The sequence below is a fragment of the Pomacea canaliculata genome, linkage group LG3, assembly GCF_003073045.1.
Source record: "Pomacea canaliculata isolate SZHN2017 linkage group LG3, ASM307304v1, whole genome shotgun sequence".
NCBI classification, from domain to species: Eukaryota; Metazoa; Mollusca; class Gastropoda; order Architaenioglossa; family Ampullariidae; genus Pomacea; species Pomacea canaliculata.
This window is the reverse complement of record NC_037592.1, coordinates 10,629,547-10,649,098: the sequence shown is the minus strand read 5'-3', so window position 1 is coordinate 10,649,098 and position 19,552 is coordinate 10,629,547. Positions and strand designations below refer to the sequence as shown.

The 19,552-nt window shown below is 42.7% G+C and overlaps 1 protein-coding gene across 1 annotated transcript in view; it reads left to right on the top strand.

Moving 5' to 3' along the window:
- Positions 1-19,552, top strand: part of LOC112559928 — a 36,233-nt gene that overhangs the window by 8,982 nt on the left and 7,699 nt on the right. The window contains exon 2 of the mRNA XM_025231426.1: positions 18,925-19,096. The gene's annotated coding sequence lies outside the window, so the exon portion shown is untranslated. The remainder of the gene's footprint in view (positions 1-18,924; positions 19,097-19,552) is intronic.

Genomic DNA, 19,552 nt, shown 5'->3' with positions numbered 1-19,552 from the left:
TTATTTTCTTTGTTATTATTTTATTAGTTTCGATTTTTGAAACACTTTCTAAAATTCTTTCCTGCGGCTCGCTTCATGTACTCAGAGTTTATCATGTCGTGTGGACATGATAATAAAATAAGCCATTGGCAGACAGTACAGGAAGGGAGCACTACACTTTCATTTCTTTTTGTTTCTTCAAAACACGATAGGACGTTTTCTGTCCATGCATAAAGGTTCACAAAAACCATGAAATCTGTTTATTGATTACTTTACTTCAATATCTGGAAAAATACACATCGATGAGTACATTTTCAAATGTCGGAAAAAGAGGGAACAGAACCATAATTATTTGTCTCACCTCTTGTCCTCTTGTTTTTCTTTCTTTCGTTTGGCGTTTGTGAGCGTATTTGCTGTGTGTGTATATATATATACACATATTTTTTCAGTTTGTATATATAGATTTATGTATATTTCTCTGTAAGGAAGAGACTCCGTGCTGGTACAGGTGTATTTTTAACACGTACAGCCACAATGAACCCTGCCAATGATTGAGAGGGAAAGAGAGAGAGAGGGAGAGAGAGAGGGAGAGGGAGGCAGATAAAGAAAACCAAAAGGGAGAAAAATGTAAGAAAAATGTTGACTGTGAAAGAAATTCTGGGAAAAAAATGTAAAATGAAAGAAAAGTGTCTACATGTCGGCGACAAGTGAACTGCGAACAAGGAAAAACGGAAACACAAGCAAACAAAAGCAACGAGAGAGAGAGAGAGAGAAAAAAAAACCTGAAAACGTAAAACAAGAAAAAACAAGTTGCTTAAAACACGACTCAAATATAAATGACAGTGGCATATACTACTTTTTAGCCTTAAAGCGCAATTAGATGAATTTACAAAATTTAAAATTCAAACTGAAACGTTTTTAAATAACGAACTGTCTTGAAAAGGATGAGTTGCGCCTCTTGGGTCTCAAATCCCTCTTACATTCTCTTCTACAAGATGGCGGTCTGTGCATACGTCAGCTTCAGTTACAACGGCCAACGGCGACGATGTTGATGGTGAGGATAAGAAAGAATACATCAATACATCACACAGTACATCAAGGTTCACATGTCACTCTCTTGACTCGTGTCTGTTAAAGGGAACTTAATTCTACTGTTCGCCATGAGTGGACAATCCTTTCTTGACTTTCGATATGTCATCAAGCCCCACTTCTTCTCAGAAAAATTAGAGGATAGACTAAGACACAATAGCAGAATATTAAACTTCCTCCTCAATGTAAGAAAAGATTTTTGCGTCGAAGAATGTAGAAGAACTACATTGTGAGAAAAGTCTCTGTCCTCTAAGACTGAGAACCTTCCCCACTCCCCCTCTGACAGACAGACTGACAATCTAAAGAGGTCGGTCTGAACTTTATTAAAACGAAGATTTAGCGGATACATACAAGGGTAATCTAATTAAGAGAGAAGGAAGTGAGTTTGGCGTTCCTTGAGGGTTGACATCGGGGGACATCGAGAGACTCTCGGATCTGTCAATTTGGAGAATGTTTTTCTTGTGTTTTTTGGTGAGCTACAGGAAGACATGGAGACAGAGTGACATCCTCTTGTGTATGACATCAGTCTAGCGAAGACATTGGCCACACGAGCAGAAGACTTCCGCGATTGGTCCACAGCACCTCAGAGATAGAATTAATCCTCGTGGTAACGGAACTGTTAGCTTCTTTGAATATTCATTCTTTCGGTCCTCAACAGAGGGAGGCAAGATGATTCTGTGAATTCGGAGAGTTTGGGAGGAGAGGTGAGGATCAAAAAAAATAAAAATAAAATAAAAAAAAAGAGGGAATGGCGGAGGTGGAGTGAAAAACGGAGGTGAAAAGGACAGGAAGGCAGGCGGACAAAGTCTGGACAGAATTATTTTCATCGGAGATTTGTCACGGCATGTTAGCGTTTCACAAGCGACATCGCCATCAGAAATCAGCTGTCGTTCTCAAGAGCATCCCCGCAATTTTTGTTCCTTTTTTCGTTTTTTAACCGAATCTTTTCTTATTCACGCCGGGGTCCATCAAAAGCGCGCGCACCAACAGTTCGTCACGTGACTCCAGCTTCCGCTCCTCGGAGCATGCCCACATGTCACTTTCCGAATTGTCGCCACTTGACCAAAATGGAGGAGTGTTGGGTGTGGAGGTGGAGCCTAAGTGGAGAAGGGGGAAAGCAACTTCAGATTAACTTTTAAGACAAAAGGCCTGCGTGGATCTGCTCCCCCCTTGCTGACATTGCCTGCTGTCGATTCCGCTTGTGCAACTTCTGGTTTTTAGTAAGGAAACAAGAAATAATAATAATAAAAAAATCATAGAATCGAAGATAAGGGGGTAAAAGTTCATTCGTAACCCCGTCCAAGGATCTTTCAGAATCCCTTTGTCCCAACTCTTCTGAAAGTCAGACGAAGAAACATTTCACAATACACAGTGTTGTTATACACCTTGTCGCATACAACCTCACTCTGCTGCAATCCGTCTTATTTTAAATAACAAATAGTTTACCAGTAGGTGGCGGAAGTGTGGAAACATTGGAATTTTTAAATCTCGCTCGATTTGAAATTTCCTGCGCGTCGTTGCATCTTGAAGAACCCTCCAAGCAGGGTCAAGCACTTCGTGAATCCCGTGACGTCAGCAGGGGACTGCTGGGCACCAGAGGAACGTTGGTGGGGTAGACGGGGGGTATGATGGGGTGGGAGGGTAGGAGGAGAAGATGAGAAGAAACAAAGGGGTCACAGCTAGAACACGCTTTGTGAATAAAATTACCTCCCTTCTCATGACCGAGAGACGAATCTTCTGGGGGATGGGAAGGAAAGGGAAATGCAGTTTCCGTTAAAAAAATGTTTTCAATGTTGCTACTTCAGTTACAGTTATTCAGTCAGGCAAGGAGAAAGCATGAAGAAAAGATACGAAGGGGAGACTGGGGTATTCGGACAAATGCCGAGTAAAATGAAGCAGCTTCGACAACTCTGTTCAGCAGACTTGCAGAAACATGCAAAACACAAGACGGTCTAACCAGTGCGCATGAACAAGGGTCTAGGACTGCAAAAGGTGTCCCACCCTGTAAACTAACAGTCGGGTACTCAAGTAGCTTTCCACAGTCTTCTGGTGACTGACTATCAGAGATCAGTAAACACTGCACGATGCTTCGCCTCCCCAAATCCATTTTTTTCTCTTTCTCTCTCTCACTGCGCGTTTTAACTCTTCAGCTGCCGACGATTCACATCGGTTTCTCGAGTCGGTAATGACAATGAAATCCTGTTATGAAACATTTCGTACTATGGGGTCAATGTTCTGCCAATTTTCCTGACCTCTGAGCACTTTTTGTTGTATGTCTGCAAGAGTCTTTAGCGGGAGGTAATTATTTTAATTACTCTCTTGATGAACATATCAGACTACTTGGTTTTTTTCTTCGTGTTCCTTTTGTTCTTGCTCTAGGCTGTTCTTCAACTTGCTCTTGTTCTTTCCTGTCTTCTTTTTCTCCTTGTGCACAACAACCTCTGTACTTCTCTGTATGACGAAAGCTCAAAGTCTGGTCTTTTTCGACAGACCCTCCCCACAATGTCTATCTTACACCAGAGGAAGGAGCCCCACTTAAGGCTGGAGCATCTATTGGTTCAGGGAGGCAACTCTCGTATTGGAAATAGCTAGGAAACCGGAAAGAGTACTTGTGGCACGACAAGAAAAGACAGAGCAGCAGCCGGGCTTTGTGCCATTGTCAGTGCGGGAGGAGAAGTGTCAGTGGGAGGTGGGGGACCCCTGTTTAATATGAAGGAGTGTCAGAGAGAGGTCTTCATGAGAGTATAGTCAGAAAGGACATGTCGGGAGTGGACTTACAAAAACGGAAATGTCTAAGGAATAAAAAAAAGGAAAGGATGAAAATATCTGGATAAACTAGGAGTGAAAGAATTTTTTCTCTCTCTCTCTCTCTCTCTCACACACACACACACATATTATTGCCTTTCCTTGTTTTTTTGTGTGTGACTAAGCTGCTTAATAATAAAAGAGGAAGGTTTACTAGCTCTGAAACTTTCGTGTCTTTTTCCATTTTTATTCCTTCATATTCCTTCGCCCTAAAGCGAAGCATGCAATGGTAGACAAGGGAAGACAACCCGTGTATTTTTCTGTAACCTCCTCTTGGTGCCGGATGTTGAGCTCTGGTCCCTGCAACAGTCCTAATCCCGATGGCGTCACTAGGGGTGTGGAGGATTCTGAACGTGCAGACATCGGGTGTGCATGGCAACACCATTCTTCCTTTGCCCACGGTGGCTTGTTCCTCTTTCTCTGCTCCCTGTTGCATGCTGGGCTGTCTTTCCGGTCGTGCAGTCATTGTATGGAGCGCCTTCCTCTTCAACAAAAACTCCAAAAGGTAAAGATGGTTAAGTCCTATATCCTAGGGAAGAGAATCGTGAGTGGTTCACTGTCTCTAGACCATGTAGAGAGTGGAGTTGGACACTAAGTCCTTTCTCCGCTTTAATCATGGTAGACCCACAGGCAAGGGGGAACTTGAAAGTTGCTCTGATGTCCTGCTGCAGCTGTTCCCTCCAAGTGTGAAGCTTCTTGCTCCTCAGCTGAGATGGAGGTTGTCTGCAAATTCATGTTATGTTTCCCCATGCCCTGCCTTTGCCTGAACGCACAACACGCAATAGTATTTCAAGATGGTTGATTCCCTGATGACGCCTTGACCTTCCATGTCTACAGGATCTCAGAAGATCAAAGGTCACACATGTTGCTTTCCTTATCTGATTGTCCACAAGCAATACAGCAGCAACAGTACTACGGTTTCGGATTTGTGTTTGAAGGTTGCCTAGCTTCACCTTTGTTTGTATTATTATCAGGGTGAGTGAGTGTGGTTCACATCCTGTCTTTCATCTCCATCCCTGCCTCACTTTCTCATGCAGTCCCCCAGTTAGAAAACACACATGCAGAAGTGGCAGAATTTTCAATGTTCACTAGAAATGAATTTCCTGACTTTCTAACGACTTTAAACAGGAAACCCCTCCATTCCCGTCTTTGTATAAAGAACAAACCAAGATGATAAATGTGTGTTCCAAGTCAATGATTGCCAAAGTGGCAGAAAAATAGCTACAAATATTCTAGATCGCGATGCCTCCGCTAAAACAAAAAATTATTTTTAAAAAACTATTTCCTTCAGCTTTCGACCAAGTTTGCTTTTTGTGACCTCATGAACCTCGCAGTCGGTTTTTCAAACAAGCCAAGCAATTTTTTCAGTCATTTTTTTGAACGCCACAGAAGCGTGTAATGACACTCAAAAGAGACAACAGTCTTTCTTTGTAACAAGCGGTTGTCACACTCCGAGCAGTGAAGCTCTCCACTTTGGGAGGAGAGAGAAAGCAAGAAATGTCCCACACAGCCAAAAACACAGAAACGAGAAGCGATGAAAGTGAAATGTCTGTCCTTTGGCCCAGCCCCTCATTCTCAAGCACTTGCCTGCTGCATCCAAAACTGAAGACGAAATAAAAAAAAAAAAAAGTCACGAGTGTTTTTATTCCTGCATTGTAGTTGACTCGAGCCATTTGAGAACGATCCATTTGAAGATAATAGTTCTCGCTGTCCAGAGTGACAAGAGTCCAGAAACTGGAAGGTCGTAATCGTCGACTGGACTTATGAAATTGAAATCCATCACTGAAACTCGCTTCCCACCACCCACCTCTTCACCATCCGCAATATTATGTCTCTATTAGTCCTGTTTTCAAGAGAGGCTGAGCTTTAATATGTGCATCTGTGTGCGCATGCGCCAGTTACCGCAGTCAGCCCTTGTATTTATTGTATTTTCACTCTCTACGAGGATAATGTATGTAAGAAGAACAAATAAAGACAAGATCAATGAGGTATGGATTTGAAAGTAACTTTTAAGCTTTCACTCAACAGCAGTAATTAGAACAGTATTGCCAATATTGCTGAGAAGGTCACTCAGAAAAAAACAAACAGATGAGGAGCAAGAGTGACTCCAATTATTGTCCCCGTCGTGCGGACACGAGGCCTGCCAGAGTAAAAGAGTAACCATTAAAGCAAACTTACTTGCATTCCTTCTTTCTCTCTTATCTCGTGTGTGTGTGTGAGAGAGAGATAGAGAGAGACAGAGTGTGTGGTAGAAGTTAAGACGATGTAAATATCCTTATGATCTCGTCAGAGCCTGCATGGACAATGGCAGCAAATGAATGCACGCGACCTTTGCCCTGTATTGTCGAGACACTGTTATAAGGCTAATTAATCAGTGCATGCATATGCATGGCTCCTCACAGACCTGCATGCAGAGGGCGCCACGCCACTGTAGACCTCGCCCATTCATCACAAGGAGGAAAGAGATTGCTAACACTTGGGATCCGATCCTTAGGGAATGCGCTTTGGCACGTCTGTCACCTCAAAAGGCATGCACCACACACACACACACACACACACACGAACACACACACACACACACACACGCACACACGAACACACGCACGCACGCACGCACGCACGCACGCACACACACACGTGCTCAAGCGAATAAACTGACGTACAAAAATTTGCTGTTTAAAGATGGAGGTAATGAGAAGTCCTTCTCCTTTTTTTTCTTTCTCTCTGTACTCTGTGCATGTCTCTCTGAGGATGAAGGACACTGATATGAGAGATGTTGTAGTTGTAGTCGATGGAACAAAGAAATTATGTATGTGTGAGAGCAGAGCTACAATTTGCAGTTGGTCAAATAGCTGTGATGTATGAATATATGATACATGTGTAAATTTCATTTTTTGGAGGATTGGCGGGTGGGAATAATTCCTCTCATTTGTTAGACTTGCTAACAACGTGTTGCTACACGAGATGGCTAACATCCCATAATCTGCATGTGTTGCGCATGCTCCGTGCTTGGTATTCAAGACCACACCTGTATAATTCTTAATGTGTTTAGCCATTGTGTTTTATTTTTCCTTTTTCTATCTTTCTTTCAGTAATGCGGTCGGACAGAATGAATCAATGTTTTTATCCGTCCGTTCTCTCTCTCTTTTCTCTTTCTCTCATGACAGGTGCTACATTGTTATTTGTCCTTGCCCATATTTGTATATCTGACAATATTTGTCGTTTTTTGACTATCTTATCCATGTCTGCTTGTATACACTGATGGAGGTCTGTTCAAAGTTCAAGTTCTGTCTATAGTTTTTCTCTCACTGCCTGCCTGTTGTTTGTGGCCGCTACGGATGAGTTGCGGTGAAACTATTCTGTGTCTGCACGTGATCACGAGCGGCGCGTGGAAAGAAATCGGTTTTCCGCTCAGCAGGGGTAGGATATACGGGTGGCCGGCGTGAATACAAGTCTTTCTTTTCTGGTGTGTTTGTGCCTGGTGCAACAAAGGTGGACTGTGCTCCTGGATACTGCATGTTTGTTTGTTGTGTTTGTTCAGTCGTGGTCACGGTCGTCAACAACCGCCACCCCACACCTCTAGCTTTCCACACCCACACTCCCTCTCTGTCTTCGCTTTGTGTTTTGTTATACTTGTTAAAAATAACTAAGACTGTCATGTCTCTCTTTTAATACACTTTATCGGTTATGTATCGTGATTGCAATGTCAGAATGTCTGCTTTCTCTCTTTCCTTACCACACAAGATTAGGAAGATGTTGTATTCTTAGTGTTGCCTCCTTTATTTCTAATGACAATGTTCTTTTTCATGTTGATGAGTTAGCCTCACCTCGAACATTTCTTTATCTTTTTATATGTAAAATCTTCTTTTCGAAGATGTTTTAATTATTTAATTAATCCGTTATCTAGTTAGTCCTTTTTTTGTAATCTAACCCTCTACCATCAAATGAAGTATGTTTTATTGTTTTCCATATTTATTTTTTTCATAGTCATACTGTTTTGTAATCATCTGTGCTCTCCGCTGTTTTCTCGCCCTTACCATCTCACATTCTCCCTTGCCAATTTTCTTGTTTTTTTTTTTTTTAAACTCCTTCCCGTCTCCCCCATCGCGCGAGGAGCGACGACTACGATCCATCAGTCCTCCCGTCGTGGTGGCTGACGTTCTGACATTTCAACTTGTTTTTCGGAGGGTCTTCGGTTTTTTTTTTTTTTAAAGAAAATGGTGTTCAGAAATGCCCGGATGATCAGCTGCAGAATCTGTGGGAGCCGCATGAAGGTCGTCCACGCCATGCGCACAATCGTGTTACCTGGCGGCCGGAAATACGTCACGCGTTATGAAACCATCAGCATGTGCTTCTACCTCGTTGGGCGCGTGCGTAACCACATCCATCACACTTTCCAGGACATGCCCACACGCATATATATATATACACACACACGCACACACGTACACATCTACATGCACTCGCGCATGCGCACTCACGCACGTAGGTCAGCACTAAGTAGTCTTCAAACAGGAAAAGCAAAAGAAAAAAGTTTCCAACGTCTTCAAAAGTCAGGAGTGGAGCGGCTGGTCGCATGGCTGTTGACACTTTCATTAATTCGATCAGACAACAGCTGTAAAGTCTAATGAAGCAGATGAGAAAAAAGCTTTTTGGGGAGAGATAGAGATTAGGGCGGGATGTTTACACGTGAGGAGAGGGCGGGGCGAGTGTTGGTAAGGGGGGGTGGAGGAGTGGGCGTGGGTGGAGGACAACCATGCAGCTTGAAGGGCGGAAGGTGCGGAGAAGCTCAGACAACAAGTGAGCAAATATTTACAATGTAAGGCGCGTGCAGCTATGCTGTACTCAATCACATCAAGTGAGCAAACATCGCGGAAATGTTGGCCTTGTAATGTTTGCTCACTTGTGGCAGAGAAGAGAGACATATATGGAAGACGGAAAGAGTCAATGGTGGTAGAAGAACAAGGGGAGAGCAATCAAGAGAAAGAGAGAGAGAGAGTGCTTTATAACCCCATATTACAATCAAGAAGATAAGACCGGTAGAAAAAAATTCTAATAAAGCGGATTACAGAATTTCTGTCGAAAATTATTATAGTCACATTTTTACAAGTTTTTTCTTTGATATGAAACGAGTAGAGCGGTAACTAACGGTTAACGATGGATGTGTTTATGTGTTTAGGTGGATTGCTTGTGTATTTTGCCAAGACCAACGCTTAGCCTCTTGCGAAGTGATCCGTTGTTAGTCTCGGCGAGCCTAAACAAAGAATGTGACTAAACTGGAAGCTTTGTACACACCTGCCTCGTTTTGGTAATTAACTAGAAAAAAATCGTCACTAGTCCAGTAATACACGTTCGTGGGTTCACATTCCAGTGTTATCTTGGAGATTAGGATTGAAAAGAAAAGAAACAGGTGACCTCATTACGGGGAAGCAAGTCGGACATGTTTCACCCAACCTCCGTTGTTGCGGCTGTTACAAACGTTAGAAAAGCGTTACGTCATGTCGTGACAACGTCACATGCCCGTCCAGCGAGTCCGTTTGTGGGAAAGGCAAGCTCGGCAAAGCAGGACATTCCAGGAAGTAATCAGTGTCTGCTTGACGCCTAAGCAACAAACGGAGCATGCGCGCAGCCACAGTCGTGTTCCGGTGGCGGGTAAGGCGATCGTTTGTCGTCTGCTGATGAGACAATAACTCCGCATGTAAAGGGCCGTTGGCAGCCAGTCTTTGACCGAACGACTGAAGGACAGGACAGCTGCTCCATATCGCCGCATTTTATGTACTTCCGGTAATTGCCATTGAAATTGCAGAAAAATGCAATAAATGTTATTCGTATTAAACATGGCGGTGTGTTTGTGGGGAGGGAAGATTTGCATCGCATTATTTCATCACCAAGTCTTGACACCGAATAATATCACGTGGGAGGAATTCTTTTAAGATCTGAGTTAGAAGCTATTCATCTTTTTTTCTGTTTTGGTGTTTGCTACTTCGCTCAGTTCTTGGAAATTCTTTCATGTCTGAAGCTCGTGTAGGTCTTGTGTATCAAGGACTGACATACACTGAGCAGTTGTCATGAAACTTTGTAAACATGTAAACAAACCGTCTACTCTCCTACACCCCCACTTAGCCCACTCACCCACACACACGTACACAATACAACTTTATTATCCGCAAAGGACAATTACAGGTAAGATTTGGTTGGGTGATCTTGGAATAGATATTAACAAGAGAAACAAGACTGTTGCTGTTCCCTAGGGAGAGTCTGTGGAACCAATAGATGAAAGAAAAATGATGAGACTCTCACTGATAGAGCAGAGTGAGAATAACAGAACTGATGAAAAAGTTTCCGAAGGATGCTACAGACTTGGTGATTCGAATAAGATCACGTGACTGTTGGCGTGCCATATAAGATGTTACCTGAAATATTTATAAGACTTGACTTTGTTGATGACATCACACACAGACACACATGGAAACCACCAAAGTAGCAAAGTATTGTAACACCGAAGAGATGAAGATGTAATCGCTATGGAAAGATTTCCAGGTGGCGCTAGTATAGCTTCAAGAAGCCATTATCCATCTGTAAATCAGTAATGGCAGAGTTTGACAAATGAAATAATAAAAGCAAGGAAAGAATTCGAAAAGTCACATAAAAGTAGTTAAGCAGAACAGGCTAATCGACCGGCCTGGTAGTGGCTTACAAAACAGACATAAACTCCAGTCCCGGCTGTCACGTGGAATGTAAATAAAAAGCTGGAAGCGTTACCCGTTAAGTACACATCCTTCCTTCCCGCGTGTCCCCACCCTTTCCCGGCGTACCCACACCCCGATCAGGTGTCGTTTGCTTCCACCCGTCATCGCCTTTGCCTGGTGTTCGAGACACTGCAAAACTGTCTTCTCTGTAGTTTTACGATTCCGTCGTGTGATGGGATGTGAGTGTGTGTGGGTGGGTGTGTGGGTGAGTGTGTGTGGGTGGGTGTGAGGGTGTGTGTGGGTTGGTGTGCCTGTGTGGGTGTGTGTGTGTATGTCAACGAAATACACTTGGCCCTCGTCATCTCAACCCATTCTCCTCCCTGCCCCGTCCCACCACCATGAAACTATGGTTACAAATCAGGTTGGACACACCGTCAAGTGGACAGTTTGACGGTGAGCGCGCTGGCACGTGCTGGAGTGCCTGTCCGCGCGCCTGTATGCGATTAGCGGACGTGCGGCCACAACGATTCGTGGTGTCGAGAATCCAACTGCGCTCTGCAAGTTTGCGTCAAACAGCTCCTCTCCATCAGCATCCCAGAGAAGGAATTCCCTTCCACCACCCCCGTGTATCTGCCCACCTTCTTGCATGCGTCTCTGGCAATGCGTTCCGCTTTGATTTGTCCACGGCGCACGCTACTGCGCAGCCGCCAGCATGGCCGCCACTAATGCCCTAATCCAACACGCTGGCAGCCAAGCGGTCTGGAAAGGTGATTATAAACACCGCGGCTTCTCTCCGCAAACAACTTGTGTGAGGTATTATCGGATCAAACTTCTGCACTGCCGGCCCTTTGATGAGGCGCAAACACACCATGTTGCCCTGCGCGCAGCAGGATTGTCAGGATGGTCATCAGCAGGATGTCATCCACGTACGCCAGTGACCTGAGGACCTCACAAAATGGAGACCTAGCGCATCATCATCACAAGTCCCGATAGCGCGTCTTTCTTGGGTTTGATGGGGCCTGGTTGGAAACTGTCAACTCTTAGAGTGTTAAACTGTGGAGAAGCTTACAGCGAGGTGGAGAGAGAAAGAGAAAGTGAATGAGAGAGCGAGTGAAAAAAGGAGTAATAGAGTCAAACTTTACTGACTGTGAACAAATTTTACAGATTATGAGAATGCTTTTGATGACTTGCAGAGTGTAACACTGACTTTAGATGTCAATCGAGGTCAGTAAAATTATACATATATATATATATCACAGTAGCTGTGTTCAACCACTTGCTCACGGCTTTACTCAACTGTGTGAAGTTTAAATCTACAGGATTACAAGGAAGTTGTTTCTCTCATTTCGGGGTGCTCAGAGTCTATATTCGTCTGTACTCAACTGGTGAGTTTTACATACAATATGGCTCAGCATTTGACGAAAAGAGCAGGACACAGAGCTCACCTTGCAGGCATAGGGCAATGATGTAATGCTTGTATTACACATTCACACATACTCTCTGCATTTGGTGTTGGTCACAACTCTCACAGTGGGTTGAATTCTCTCAATTTTATCTCCCGTCTCTCTTTCTCTCTTTGTACGTGTGCACGTGCACATGTGTGTAGGTGTTCACACGCGTATGAGATAGAACAGTATGATTTTATTTTTGCTGACACGACAGAGTTTCCTAATGTAATAATTCCATTAACTGTTTTCTTTAAAGAGGTTTAATTCATCTATAACTCAGGCATTTCTCAAAATTATCACATGGCTTAACATTTTTCCCAAAACAAAAAAAAAAAAACACACGAAAAAAAGTTAGGAGCGATCATAAACCACAGAAATCCCCCGCTGCTGTGCCAGCTGTTACTGAAAGCTTTTCAAGGCAAGAACTTTCCGTCCTCTCTTGAAAAAATAAAACTACATCACTGAGTCCAGGTGACTCAGCAGCGACCAGCGGCGTCACCAAGAACACACCTGTACACACCTGACATCTGGTCTTCTAGTCGTCCTAGTCATACCATTCAAAGGCAGCGTTCAACATCAGCCAACACACAAGTTAGGAAAGAACGATCCTGTTTCAGGTCATAGGAGCGGGAAGTTTATTTTGACAGCATCGGAAAACTGGTAAGAAATCGAAAAAAGTGACTAACATGCTTGGTCCAGATTACACCTGTCAGTGAGCACTGGACTCCTGTCAACCTACATAACGATAGTAATAGAAGAGGGAATAGTTGGAATTTGAAAAACTGTGGATTTTCATCAGTAACTTGGAGTCAACAAAGGTTAATAGGTGCTTTGATGCTGCTATGAGAAGAAAGTAAGTGGTTTGACTTTGAATGTAAACAGCATAGAAAGGCACTTGAAAAAAGTTTTTAAAAATTTCAGTACAACTTACCTAACTGAAGACAGACTGAATTATTTACAAGATAGAAAGAAGTATAAGCGTTTGCTCTAGTTAAAAAAGTGTAGAAACCATTCAAATATTAATGAAACATTGCATGATAGAACTTCGCTTCCTAGTTTTGTGGCTTTAGATTTTAAAAATAAGTAATTAATGATGTTAATAACTAATTCTGAATTATCTTTCTTCTGAAACAAGTTAATCTTTGCGTCAGTCCAGTATTTAGAACTTTAGACCGAGTGTAGGAGACTGAGGTAGGTTTTCAGTTCACTCACACGCGCACACATGCACAAACAAACAAACCAAATCATTGAACAACATGTATGTGCCCTTGCACTGTCATCAAGCACCCATTCAGTTATAGTTCGGTCATTTGTATAAACGTTTTCCCTTGTCTTCGTTATTTTTGAAAAACTTCTCCACTCTTAGAAAACTGTCTCGAAGTTTCCAGATCGCAGAGCAGCGGTACTCGTGACGTAAGCAGAAAGTTTCTCCTCCACAAACCGGTCTGACAAACTTAATTTCCGTTTGGGACACAAGTCAAAGACGGGGAGGTCCTCCCCCAGCACCAGCGGCCCCGTGAACCACACCGCGCGTCGTGTCCAGGGGCACTTCACTCCAACCAGCTTCCGGCAACGAACTTAGGGAGTTACCTCTCAGGAGTCAAACGAGGGAGGACCGGATATGAACTCTTGGGAAGAAGAAAAAAAGTGAAACAAAAGTGAAGGAAGAGAAGAAAAAAGAAAAGAAAAAATTCGAAAGAAACAAAGAAAAATATATGTAATAACAAATTGCATTCTGGAAGACTGAAGAACGTGACACGCGTAACTTTGAGGATCGGAATTTCAAGAGCGATTCTCGGGTTTTTTTTTTGTTTCCGATAACTTGGTTTTGTTTGTTACAAGATCAGTTAAATCCGTTGATGGGGTAGTGTTACGGCTGCGTGGAGGAGTGGGATGCTTGGCGAATCCAGCAGCTGCCGAGGTTCTCAAACCGCAGCGAACGTTTCTTTTTCTTTTATTCCTACCTGCGCGTGCAAGTCGTGCTTTTTGAAGCCGTGACGTCATGGAAGGAAACAATTATACAGGTTACACGTCCCGCCAGCCCATCCACACTTCTTTCTCCCCTCCACTCGAAGAACAGAGATTGTCTTGAAGTTTCCAGAAGACAGTTACCAAGTGAGCGAGGATGGCAAGTCAGGGTTGTGACCTTTGGCTCATGTATGGCAACGTGTGCCGGTCATAACCAAGATTATCTTCATGAGCCCGACAGTTTGAGGCTGTTTCTCCACACCAGCAGAAGGAATGAAGTTACAATATAAAGCCAGCCAACCAGTCATAGATGAATACAACTAAACATATCATTCAGCTCCCTCATTGTCCGAACGGTCCCATGTTTTGAATGCTCGTCATAATGCTAAGATCCGGTGCAAACCGTGATGTTGATGTAGCGTTGGAGGGTGTGTGAGAATTGCTCCACTAAACATTTCTGGCTGCCACTGAGTGCACGTGCATGTTGATATTGTTGGCGGTAACATTGTCGAGTCAATGATTACATTAACATCCACAGCAATGCGGGTTCCGCCTGCATGCACAGCACCCGATGCACGTGATGTTTATTTGAAAAATCATAACCGGAAATTACGGGTAGCTTACAAGTTGTGTATTTTCTCCATAAAAATTCAGAGAATGTTGAATCTAAACATGGTTGCGAAAATTGCCAGGTTAACATTTCCGGAGAGGAACAACTGTCAAACTCTTGATAATTACACAGAAAGAGAAGAGTGTAGTTTGTTTGCTCACTTTGTTCATTTATTAATGCTTTCTATTTTTTTTTCATTCTTTTCTTGTTTTTGTTACCTTTTTCATTATTCGCATGTCTTACAAAAGAAGTTCATATATGTGTTTTTTTTTCTTTCCTTTCCAAAAGCACGCTTTTAATCATGAAATTTGCACAGAAGCCCATTTAATAACCCGGACACATCGGGGGTACCCAGGTGATCTTGCAGTGAGACACATTCCATCACTTTCACAGGAGGTGAATGAACAAGGGCGTGGCATTTAGCAGGACCACCAAGGACCCGATGGTGACCTAGTCCAAAGTAGCCTGCCTCCAGGAGACATTTTCCATTAGTTTGAAGGTCCATCTCCAAGAAGGTCGTGGCATTTATCTAGGCATCCCCAGAAAAGCTAGTGAAATGGTCCACCTCCAGTAAATTAAGTTTAAAAAAAATCCCATCTTGGCCACATTTTCTTCCATCTCTAAAATGATTGGTGCACTTCGGTAGATTAAACTACCTTCACAATGTAGCGCCGGACAAAGAAACAAAGATGCATGCTTGATCACTTCCCTTGAATGCCATCTCCTCTTTCAGGAGTCTTTTCTTTCTGTGGGCAAGGCTTAATTACCATCGTGCCTTGTTCCGGCTCAGAAAATGCATTTCTAAGTGTGATGAAATTTCTTTGATCCGAGACACAAAGAACTGTGGAGTGAAGTCGATTGCTTTGGGGGAAAACACATCTGTACTAATTACCTAAACAGGATTTAATTTCGTGAACATGAACAGCTTCACACATCGCTGACTTGGCTTCATTTGCTAAGTGTGTACCGGGTACACTGTACTCGTTCCTCGTCTTTCTCTGTCTCCGTGAAATGAGGGATTTTCTGTGAACTAAAATATTGGAGACGATTCCTCCCCTGAGGTCAATGCAAGTATAATTCAAAGCGATGCAGAAGTTTTGTAAAGTTTTATTCTGGTCAGGAAGCTGATATTGCATCTCATTAATACAAATATTAAGTCTGGTCATCGCTGCTGTTGTTTGTCTAGTCTCAAAAACTTTCTCAAACTCACAACTGTTGTAAAGAAGTAAACTTCGAAACTTTTTTTTCTAAAAGTCAAAGTAATGCCGTTTAGACGAGTTGCATTTAAAAAAATTGTGCTGACGGGATTAAAGTTTGGTTTAAAAAGTTTTATCTTATTTAAAACAATTTAAAATATGTAAAATTGTGTGAACTGATAATTTTACTAGATGTAAAGACTAAACGTGTGTAAAATTAAAATTCCCTTTATTCACCTGACCCCTAACCTCTGTTGTCGATGTGGAGGAATAATCCCAGGGTACAGGAATATATCATTACTTCCAGTTTCTTCCCTCCATCGATGGTGATGTCAGCCTCGTCGTCACGCGTTGCTAATCTCGCTTTTCTTCGAACACCTCCATCCCATAATATGCTCTTTGCACATTACTTCTCCCAGTCCCTGCTGCTGCCACTGGGTAGATCGATGCACCGCGCAGGTCGTCGCCGACTGCGATGATGGATTGATCATCCCACGTCTCGTGCATGATGCTTTCAAGGAGGGCGCGGGGGTCATGTCTGGACTAATCCCACTATTGTCTGGAAAAAGTCGCTAATCTGCTTGTTTATCAGGGCCGCCTTGTAGACTTGTAACACTTTATTTATTATTTGCTGCTGGTAAACAGATACTATTTATTAACGACTGTTACGATGACCACGTCTGTTACTACTACAACAATTACTATCGAGAGAAAGGACAATGACATGACACACTTGGTGTCACCTTCAGTCTAAAAGAGTAATTGAGTGTGAGGTAGGGGGCTGGCTTTACACAAAAAAAAACAAACAAACAAACAAGCAAACAAACAAACAAACAAAACAAAAAAAACAAACAAAAAAACAACAACTCGTGGTTTAACATTTTGCTATATCGTTGCACCCTTTGATTTTGGCGCGTGCATGCCTAACAGATTTCAATCAGGGTCGTTGATGGCCGCCTCCCCCCCCACCACACACACACACCCGACCCTTCTCGCGCGGACAGGCGGCAGACGCGCGGCAAGGACTAGATCGCCGAGGGACCCATGCAATCAGTTTACTCCAGCAGATTAGCGGCAAATAGCGGCGATAAGCGGCTCAAAATGGACCATTTCTTCAATTTGGCCCGCGAGGCGGCCCCGCCACGTGATGCGTGGTTAGACACAGCCCACAGCTCGCGGAGTCCAGTGGGTGGGTGGGCTGTGGACGCCGAGCACGTCACACGCACACAAGCGCGCACGTCTCTCACACACACACACACACACACGCACATTTACATCAAAAGAGAGGAAACAAGAAAAAGGGAGAGAGAAAAAGTTAGCGAAAGAGAAAAGAGAGAAAAGGAGGGCTATAAATGAAAACAACAGAAAATAGCGGACACTCGAGAAAAGAGACAAAGCGATAAAGACAGAAATTGAGATAGAGAAAGAAAGAAAGAAAGAAAAGAAAGAAAGAAAGAAAGAAAGAAAGAAAGAAAGAAAGAAAGAAAGAAAGAAAGAAAGAAAGAAAGAAAGAAAGAAAGAAAAAAAGAAAGAAAGAAAGAAAGTCACAGAGAATATAAAGATGAGAAAACCTGCTTGCCAAGTGTACGACACACTTAAACTACACGAATACATTCTCAAACTCAGACAGTTTGATTTTTTTCGGGAAACTAAATAATGTTTCTCATTGTTAGTGACAGTATCTCTTGCTGTGGTAGGGGATAGACTCACAGACATACTACGACTATTGCTTGAACCCAGACAGAAGGGAAAAAGAAAAAGAAGGGTGGAAAAAAAAAGGGAAAAACTGCAATTTTCGGGCGTAAATAAAGCTTTGTAGTTTTATTCCGCTAAAATTTCGTTGCCCCGTTGTAATCCGAGATATACCCGTGCTTTATTAATTGAAATGATGGAGAAGGGAAGGGGCAGGTAAAATATATTACACTTTAACCTAAATTAATTTTAAGACTTTAATCTTTATGTGGGATACAATCACAGATATAGACAGGAATTTTTATCAACTGTCAAACTACTCAAATAAAACATTTTGATCACTATATAAAAAGCGTAAGAAATGGAAAATAAAACATGATTTTCTCAGGTGAAGAACAAATGTCTGCTGCTTACTTCCACGATCCCATCCATTATTTTGACTACTCATAAACTTTAAAGATAATAAAGATAGCAACAGTTGAAGGCCGACTTTTACAGATATAATCATTCTTTTCTGAGCGATGTACTCAAAAACATGTTGCAACTCATATGATAATGTTACTTTCTTGTTTTAACTGTTAAATCAGGTATTGGCACTTCTGTCAGTGACGTACAGTGACGTGGCTTTTAGAAACTTTCATTACTTGTAACATCATCTTGGTAATGCTTTTAAGCTATTACCGCATTACAATGATTATAATTTTATGTGTCGTAGAACAGAGAATGTTCCTTAGTGGTTCTGTGTTCATCAGAGAGATTTTCTGTAAGCCCTGGTCATCCTGGGGTCAGCTCCCTGCTCATGGGACTACAGACAGGACCTTAACACGTGGTGCAAATAACGAGAGGATGCTCACAGAATGGCCGACCCTACTGGTGTGATAAATACCACAGATTAGACAGGATTTGTGGAGGCTGAGCGGTAGCTGGCTGCTGACCAGGTTTTTGTAGAAGTAATACGGTAAACCAGCAGCGGGAGATGCGTTAGACTAAAAGCTACTCACGAAATGAGTCTGCCACGTGACTTAACTGCCACAACCGCATTCCGGTCACGACTCCAGCAGATGCTGCATGGGCAGTGCTGGACGCCTCGACTCCACCCCGCAATCTACAAACATCGGTCTGCACTAGCCCGCTGAACCACTCCCATCCTTTTTGTTGCCGTCTCTGTTTTGGCGTCTCGGATCCTGGGTGCAGGACTCTTATAGTCGCTAGAGCTGCTGTGGACTGACTGAAATCCTGAAATCGCTGACTGAAATCCTGAACATGACTGTTGAACCTTTTTAATAATAATTGTTTATACTTTTTAAATGAAAATCAGGAATGAGAAAACATGGGAATCGACCTCATTTCTTTACTATCAACTCCAGCACATGCTGTTCAACTTATTGCTTCACTTTCTCTTAGCCATGCTCACACATTCAACATTTCACATTGTTTGTATGTTTCAGTGCTCAACCGTTGAACAAAGGAAGAACAAACAAGCTTACAGCTGCTCTCATTCAAAGGATCCAGTTGAAGAAAGGCGAGCCAGACACGACAATGTTGGGTTTATTTACTCTCCTCCTCATGCTAGCAACCACCTACTTGTCGGCAGTGGTGGGAGTTGTCCTTAAAATCCAGGTAAGGATCATGTTGCCATGGCTACTTTAACTGCCTGGTTCTATCACCAAGTGTATTAAAGTTTACAATGAGATTAACAGCGAACTAAAAGCTGAGGTAGAATCACTTCAAAGGAGAGAAGAGATGAGTGGCATTAACGCCTTTAGACCGTGTTTAATATTCTCCTGGGTAACTAGTTCTTGGCTTGAATTAATTGATGTTTACACCCTGAACAACCTAACTGTGAAAACATCTAATGTGTCGCTCGTCGCATTCTGTCTGTTATCAACTGTGTCCTGGCAAAACTTTTTGCTATCAAGGATCAGCAGAACTTCTCCATTAAAAAAATTCGTTGGGTTAAAAAAAAATTTTTCTTCTCATGCTTCCTCTTCTTTTTCCTAACTCAATTTTTTAAATTCTATTTCTAAGTGTCTGGGATATTTTTTAATCACATAAATAGAAGAGTCGTTTTCTTTG